This window comes from Humulus lupulus, chromosome 4 (genome assembly GCF_963169125.1).
Source record: "Humulus lupulus chromosome 4, drHumLupu1.1, whole genome shotgun sequence".
NCBI classification, from domain to species: domain Eukaryota; kingdom Viridiplantae; phylum Streptophyta; class Magnoliopsida; order Rosales; family Cannabaceae; genus Humulus; species Humulus lupulus.
In genome coordinates, this window is record NC_084796.1 from 25,405,617 (window position 1) to 25,413,755 (window position 8,139).

The following is an 8,139-nucleotide window of genomic DNA, read 5'->3' on the forward strand; positions in this document are numbered from 1 at the left end:
AAAAGAATAAGTAAAATTCAAGAGAAAAAATACTCATGTTGGTCACTTCGTTAAGGGCCCTGTTAAGGATCTGGTCAACCCCCATGCCCTCAGCTTCAGCCATTGCCTCCCTGCAACGGTCATGCTTCAAGATATGAGCAAGGAGATCCTTAACTGATCGCAGGGAGCGGTTCGAGAGCTTTTCCCCGGGAAGTTCTGCTCGCGGAGTGTGCTCCCTTCGGGCCGCAGGCGGAGGATTGGCAGCAGGAGTAGAAGGCTGAGCAGAAGCTTGCCCCGTTGGCGCATCCTTAGAAGGATCTTCTATTCGACCCTTCTTGGCCGGAGGTCCTTGGGTTGATTCGCCATTATGCCTCCTGGATGTCTTTCGCCGAACCAAGGGGACTTCTACCTCCTCTTCAGCCTAGTACAAGTCGAAAACTTTGGGAGTGGCCATCTCTGCGTACAAAGAAAAATATGCAGATGATAAGATAAAGGCGGATGAAAACTCTTGGTAAAACAGAAAAGAGGCCACTAAGTTTAATACCCGAGCTACAACTACTGGTCGCTATACTACTGACTCTATTAGTTATACACTCACTATCTGGCATGAAGAAGTCTGACCCTAGATTTGGAGTATACGTAAAATTGTTGTCCCCGTCAAACAAGTGACAGGGAATTGGCAAGCTATTTAAAAACAAAATAACAGTATCGTTTTCATCTGAGGATTCATCCAGGTCTATGATAGACTCTGTTGCCTTTTGTTTCCCCTTGCCTTGGGGCGCAGAAGGCCTCTCTACTGAAGGGACGCCAGTGGGTTCCCTGATCATAACCCCCGTTGGCCTCCTTCGGGGAGGAGATGTCGGGGGTTGCTGCTCGGGATCCCCCTCGGTCGTGGCATCAGCTACCACAGTCCTCTTGTTTCTTGGTGAAGAGCCAGGAGGCCAGATAGCCTCAGATTTTCATCAATGACTAGGGACTTGACACTTTTTTCTGCGTCTGCCATCCTGGCCAGTGCATTGGACCTCAACACCATATCTGGTGTTGGGCTCGGACGTAACCATGGTCCTGAAAGGCATAAGTATACTTTAGAAAGGTTCAAGAGAATTTGTTAAGGAAAAGTAGCGACTAGTGAAAAAAGCATTTACCTCCACGAGCGAAGGCCAGGTTGTTCGTAGTCATGTCCGGCATGAGGAAGTACTCCCTACTGTACTGCCCCACGTTGGAAATATGGGTAGTATCACTCAGGAAAGTTCGGCTAGTTTCTTGGTGACAGAGATGGAAGAAGCCTGTCCCGTATTGTTGAGGGTTGGACTTAAGGTCGAAGAGGAAATTAACCTCATGAGGGGTAGGTTCTGGCCATTTTTTAAGTTTATACAGGATATAGAGTGCGACCAGGATTCTGTATCCATTTGGAGTAATTTGAAAGGGGGCGACACCAAAATAGTTGGCCACCCCCTGATAGAAAGGATGTAGAGGGAGGATAGCCCCCGCCTCTATGTGATACCTGGACCAAGCGCTATAGGCACCCCCGGGAAGGTTAGCTCTTTGGTCAGCAGCCGGGATTGTGAGATTGACTCCTGTAAGAGGATACTTCCTGCGATAATTGGCAAGCATCTGATGAGTCACTTGGCTGGTGGGGGAGAGATACCACTCGACATCAGGAAGGTTTTTATGCCAAGGGCGGGCCCTGACTTGGATACGAGGGTCTGGGGCGGCATTTTCTCGACCACTGGTCGAGGGAACCCTAGCCTGTGAATCAGACTGGGCAGGAGAGTTTGAACTGTTTTCGGAGTCAGGTCTTTTCTTGCCTAAAGACTTAGAGCGGGCCATTTGAGGTGGTGATGGACGAGGTCTAGGAGAAGATCGTGAAAATGGAATCTCGTGAACTCGGTCGATCGGTTGTTCTTCATCTTCGAGCAGCTGGGCAAGAAGATCGTCGTCGATGGGCCGCTCACCTCCCCACAAATCTGGCATTAAAGTCTGCAAACAGAAGAATGGGGAGGTGAGGATGAGAATTTTGAAAGTTTTTTAGAATAACGCTGGTCGAGTATAAAAGTTAGGCTTTTATACAGCAGTATTCTAATAAAAAACTAGATTTTTTCACGCGAACAGTTTGAGAAACAGATCAAAAGTGAAAGCAAAAAGTTTTTTGAAAAAGCTTTTTCAACTCCTTTTAGGGCGGGAAAAACCTAGTTTTTCAGCTAGCATAAAATCGAATTTTCACTTCGGTTTTACGTCCTAAGGCCATGATCTTAACTATCAAACTAACTCGTAACTCCTTAGTAACAGAGAAATATCACACAACATTCAGTTTCACCTATTAAACCCCCCTACTGACATGCATCTCAACCCAGAAATGAATGAACCCAACAATCGATCTACAAAAGCATGCACGGCAAAAATATGAAGCGCAAGAATCCAGAAACTTACCAGGGCGAGGATCGTGGAAATTTGAAGAAACTTTTTCGGGCGTAAAAGGGCTCACGGACTGAATCTTGGAACGCCGAAGGACGGTATTCAGAGGGAAACATGAGCTCTGGTGTTAGGGTTTCTTTAAAGAGTGATGGCTTGCGTAAAAGGGAAATGGAAACTTTGAAGAGGCTATATATATATTTTTGTCCGAAAGCATTAAAAGGAAGTAATCATCAGCTTCCCTTTTTTTTCGAAGTATGGGGAAGAGTGATAGTCGTCGAAACGTTACTTGAGAAGCGAAAAGCCATGATTAGACAAGAGTATGTTGTTTTTTCCAAGAACACACGAAGGGTTCTGACAGGTATGGTAGGGTAACCGAAGGGTCGTTTCCTCAAAAGTTTATTTATTGCTCGTAATAAATAAACTTGGGGGGAAAATGTTATCCAAAAAACAGGCACGAATGACGTGGCAAGTGATTCCCGGACGCGTGGATGACACTTGGCGGAATTCTGCTAGGGTATCGACCAGAAGAGATATTACAAGCAAAAGGCAGTCGAAGCTTACCTACGACCAGTATGGTCGTAGGTTCCAGGTTCCGCGTGCCTCATGATACTTTTATAACGATCTTAATCAATCCCGAAATTGACTCCCATGATTTCCTGAGTATCCGATTATTTAGGAAAGAATATCTGTAACAAATGAATGTAATCCCCCTTGAGCCTATAAATAGAGAAAGATAGCTCAAGGAATGGACTTTTTTGCCTTAGAATTATTTGAGACTAGAGTGATTTTATTTGATATATTGTTTTGTTCTTCAGAGGTTAGTGAAACTCATTGAACCCTAGTTCTTTGATCACTCATTTGAATCCTATATCAATAACAATTCAAGTGGACGTAGGTTATTACCAGATTCTGAGGCCGAACCACTATAAACTTTTGTGTTCCTTATTATTTCATCATCATATTCTTTCCAACGTGTTTGTCCACATCAAGCATATTTGACTCCATGTCAGTTGGCCAAATTCAGGGTCAACACATTATATTATTCAAATCACACCTCAATGATTTAAGAAAAAGCTTGTTTATTCTTGATAGAAAAGAAATATTATTATAATTTCTTATATAGTTATGCAGTCATATTATTTGTACACGCGACACCAATATATAATGTATTTATAATGTTTGTTATTATTTAATATGAATATATATATTTATATAAGTTACAATAATAATAAAATAAAAACATATGTATTTTTTTTTTAATAAAACTTAAGATTATGTATTATATGTTATTATAATAATGATATTTTATAATATTTGAATTTATTTTAATATAATTATAAATATCTAGTCTTGTATTAAATATTATTATAATAATAATATTTAAATTTATATTAATATAATTACTAAATATATATTCTACAAAAATTTATAAAAATTAGGATTATATATTATTATAATAAAGGGAATTAGTGACAAAAGTATCTAATATTTTAAAAAATTAGTCATTTAGTACCCAATCTTTTTTTTTTTGGAAAAAATACCAAATATCTACTTTTGTTGGTATGCGTTGGTACCCATTCGTTAAGTACTGACTGGCTATGCAAGTGGCACTACATAATTGGTCAACTTCATAATATTTAAAAAAAAATTAAATTCAATTAAATTTAAAATTAAAAAATAAAAACTAAAAATCAACTTTATAAAAATAAAAAAGATAAATTTTATTTACTATTTCTCTCTCTTCTTCCCTCACCCATTTTCTTTCATCTTCTTCATCAAAGGACTGCAACCCAATCCTTTGCAGACAAGGCCATCGACAAACGACCTCGACCCACGCGCATGGTGGCTGGATCTTGGCCGAGAACCCACACTTTACTTAGACGGTAGCTTCGTGCTTGTCTTGGCCTTGGGGTTTTATTCCTGCCATTTTTTCTGTTAATGGGTCACTCGGTCGACGACGTCTTCTCCCGCCTTGGGTTAGCGAAGCTTAGTGAGCATCGTCTGCGCTCTCTCTCTCTCTCTCTCGTCATCGCCATGGGTGCAGGCTGTTTGCTAAGGTGTTGTTTGCTAGGGCCTCTGGTATAGAGATGAGAGGCAGAGGAACGAGGGTATCAGGGAGTGAAGGAAAAATAGGGGTTTCCTCTATTCAAATTTCAATTCCAAATTCCAATCTTTTTGGTGATCTGATTTTTTGTTGATGAATGATGTTGATGGTGATGAAAATTTGGGTTTTTGAAAATTAACATTTTTTTTTTTTAATGGAGCAGATGGTGACAGATTGATGAAGAAGAAAAAGAAAAAAATATTTCTATTTTAAATTTTTAATTATTTAAAAATTTTATCTGATTTAAATATATATTTTTTTTAAAAAAGAATTTAATATATTTTATTTAATTTTTTCATTGTAAATTTAATTTAAATTAATTTTAAAAAAATTAATGAGTTGGACAAATAATAGAGTATCATGTGTACACCGAATCAACTTTTAACAAATCTATTAGGATGAGTATCGAGGAATAACAACGGAAGTAGGTATTGGGTATTTTTCCTAAAAAAAAAAAATTAGGTATTAAATTGCTAGTTTTTCAAAATATTAAGTACTTTTGCCACTAATTCCTAACATTTGAATTTATATTAATATAATTATTAAATATCTAGTCTATTATTATAATAATGATAATTTATAAAATTTTAATTTATATTAATATAATTATTAAATATTTATTTTTATATTAAATATTATAATAATAATTATATTTTATAATATTTGAAATTATATTAATATAATTAATAAATATTTATTTATAATTGATTTTAAATGTATATTTTGTTTAATATTGTAATATTTTGTTAAAACCCGGAAAAACGGTTAAATACACGCTTTTTATATAGAAGATACATATGAGAAATTTACACAAATATCTTAAAAATGTAAATTAATTCCAAAAATACCTTAAAAACAACTTATTTACACATATAATGTCTCACGTTAACATGGTATACCGAAATTTGAAAGAAAGAAAAAATTGAGAGCATCCCGAAATTTTTTATTTTCTGGATTGTAAAAAGTTTCATTTTGGTGGCTTACAATACTGATAAGATATTGATTGGTTACTTTTTTTTTTATAAAAAACTTTATTTTTAAAACATATTATTTTAGATATTTTTTTGTTACCTTCAAAACTTAGTTGTAGATAACTTAATATACTAATTAGTTATTTTAAGTTATATTATAATGTCATATTATTTAAAATATGTTTGGTAACTTTTCAGCTTATTTAAATAACTAATGAATTATCATAAAGTATAATAAGTTACTAAATAGCTTATTAATAAAAATTAATTTAGTATACTACATAATAACTTTTAAATGAAAATTTTTATATTCACTCGTGTAATTTACATGACTTATTATTTAAGATATTTTTACATTACCTTCAAGCCTATTTCAGAAACTAATTAATTACTATAAAGTATAAAAAGTTATTCTTATAATTCCAAGTTATTATTAATAACTTATTAGAAAACGATATTATTTAGTATAATACATCGTTACTTTTAAAATCTACATTTTTGTTACTTTTAAAATCATTTAAGATACCAATTGGTTATATTTTGATATATGACTAAATTTTTTGGTATGTCACAAATTTAAAGCAATCAATTGACTTAGTGAGCTAACAAAAATAATCTTCTTATGTTCTATTTAAAAATTATCAAACAGTAAATAATCTATTTTAAAAAAGTTACTTGAAATGTTTTTAAAATAAATGTAAAGTAATTTAGAATACCATATGGTATCTTTTAAATGTAAGATAAGAATATATTTTTTGGTAACTTTTCAAATACAACAAAAAAGGACCCATCTCAACATTCTTCTCTTGCGACGTCAAGAAACCAATACTTTCCATATATCAAAATGATCCCATCGATGAGTAGGTCACGTAGTACTGCTATTGAGCACAAACGATCAGTTGTGTCATCAGAAAAAGCCTCTAAAGCTGTGGATATACCCAACACCCTATGGTATAGCGTATTGTGCTCAACATAAGAATTGTTAAAAGGCACCCTGTGGTGCTCAACACTCTATAATGTAGCATATTGTTATCGGTGCAAGTTAATATCGGATCCTGCATTTTTTTTAATTTAAATTGAAATATGCGAAACTCACTATTAATTTATACCAATCATAACATGTCATGTAATAGGGTGTTGGACACCTAAAGTGTTCTATTCTTCCTCCTTCTAATTAGGAGTGTTCATCAAACTGCCGACACTACATCAAAATATGCGGTTTGGAACTCTTTGCAGTGCGAATTGTATTTTTCCAAATTGTGCGGTGCGGTGTGCGGTTTGAAATTTCATAAATGTAATTCAAACCACACCGCTCCACACTATTAGAAAAATACAATTTTAATTATTACAAAATTATATATATCCTAGTTTATATTTTATTGTTATTACTTCGTTTTGTAAATGTGTATTGAAAATATTTAACTTACATTATTGATAATGTAATTTTTGACATGTAAGTTATACGTATAATTATGTATAATTTTGTGGTAATGTTTGTTGAGTTTTAAGTTAGATATTGGTTTTTGTGATTTTTGATAAATTATTGGATAACTTATGAATAATTTGTGAATTCATTTTTATTTTGTTGACCATGAATATGTATTTTATTTATGATAGAGTAAATGACGGCTAAAATACTCAATATTTTTAAAATGTTGCACTTTTATACCTAATCTTTTTTTTTTGAAAATTATACTTAATGTCTTCAAAATGTTGTACTTTTATACCCAAACTTTTTTTTGGCGGTAAATATACTCAATGTTTTTAAAATGTTGCACTTTTATACTTATTTTTTATTATTTTGATAAATAATAAGAAAGTGAAGGGAAAATATAGGATTTTAATTCTTTTTTAAATTCTAAATTATTTTCTCTTTCTTATTCTTTCTCAAAATAACTATTTTAAATTAAACATTAATAATTGTTTTATTAAAATTAATAAAAATGATTTAAAATAATTAAAAATTTATATATTTTCATCACTTTAAAATATAAGTTTTTTTTTTAAAAGTAAAGAAAAATATAATTTTTAATTAATTTGATTAATTTTACTAATCTTCATTTTTTTTATTATTTTGAAAGTGAAAATAATTTAAAATTTTAAAAATAACTAAAATCTTATATTTTTCCTTCCTTTTCTTATTATTTCTCAAAATAATTTTAAAAAATAGGTATAAAAGAGCAACATTTTAAAAACATTAGGTATATTTACCGCAAAAAAAAAAACAGAGTTTAGGTATAAAAATGTAACATTTTGAAGACTTTGAGTATATTTACCTCTAAAACAAAGATTGGGTATAAAAGTGCTACATTTTGAAAATATTGAGTATTTTAGTGGTCATTTATTCTGTAGGATAATATCTTGATTTTAAACGAGTGTATGTGTATTAGATTTTAAAGTTAAATAAATATATGTATTTTGTTAATTATTAAATTATTTAGCAATAGGTGTAATATGCATGCATTATAACCCATCACATCACATCACATTCTTGTGGGAAAAGTTGAGAACTACCCACTTTTAGGAGTAGTTAACTAAAACTAGACACTAAATATATTTAGTTGAACTTTACCCATTATTATCGTGAGACTTCCCAAATTACTCTTATTTGAGCACATGGTTCTAAGTGTTGTTGTAATGTGTATTATATGTGTCATATTATAGTTAAAT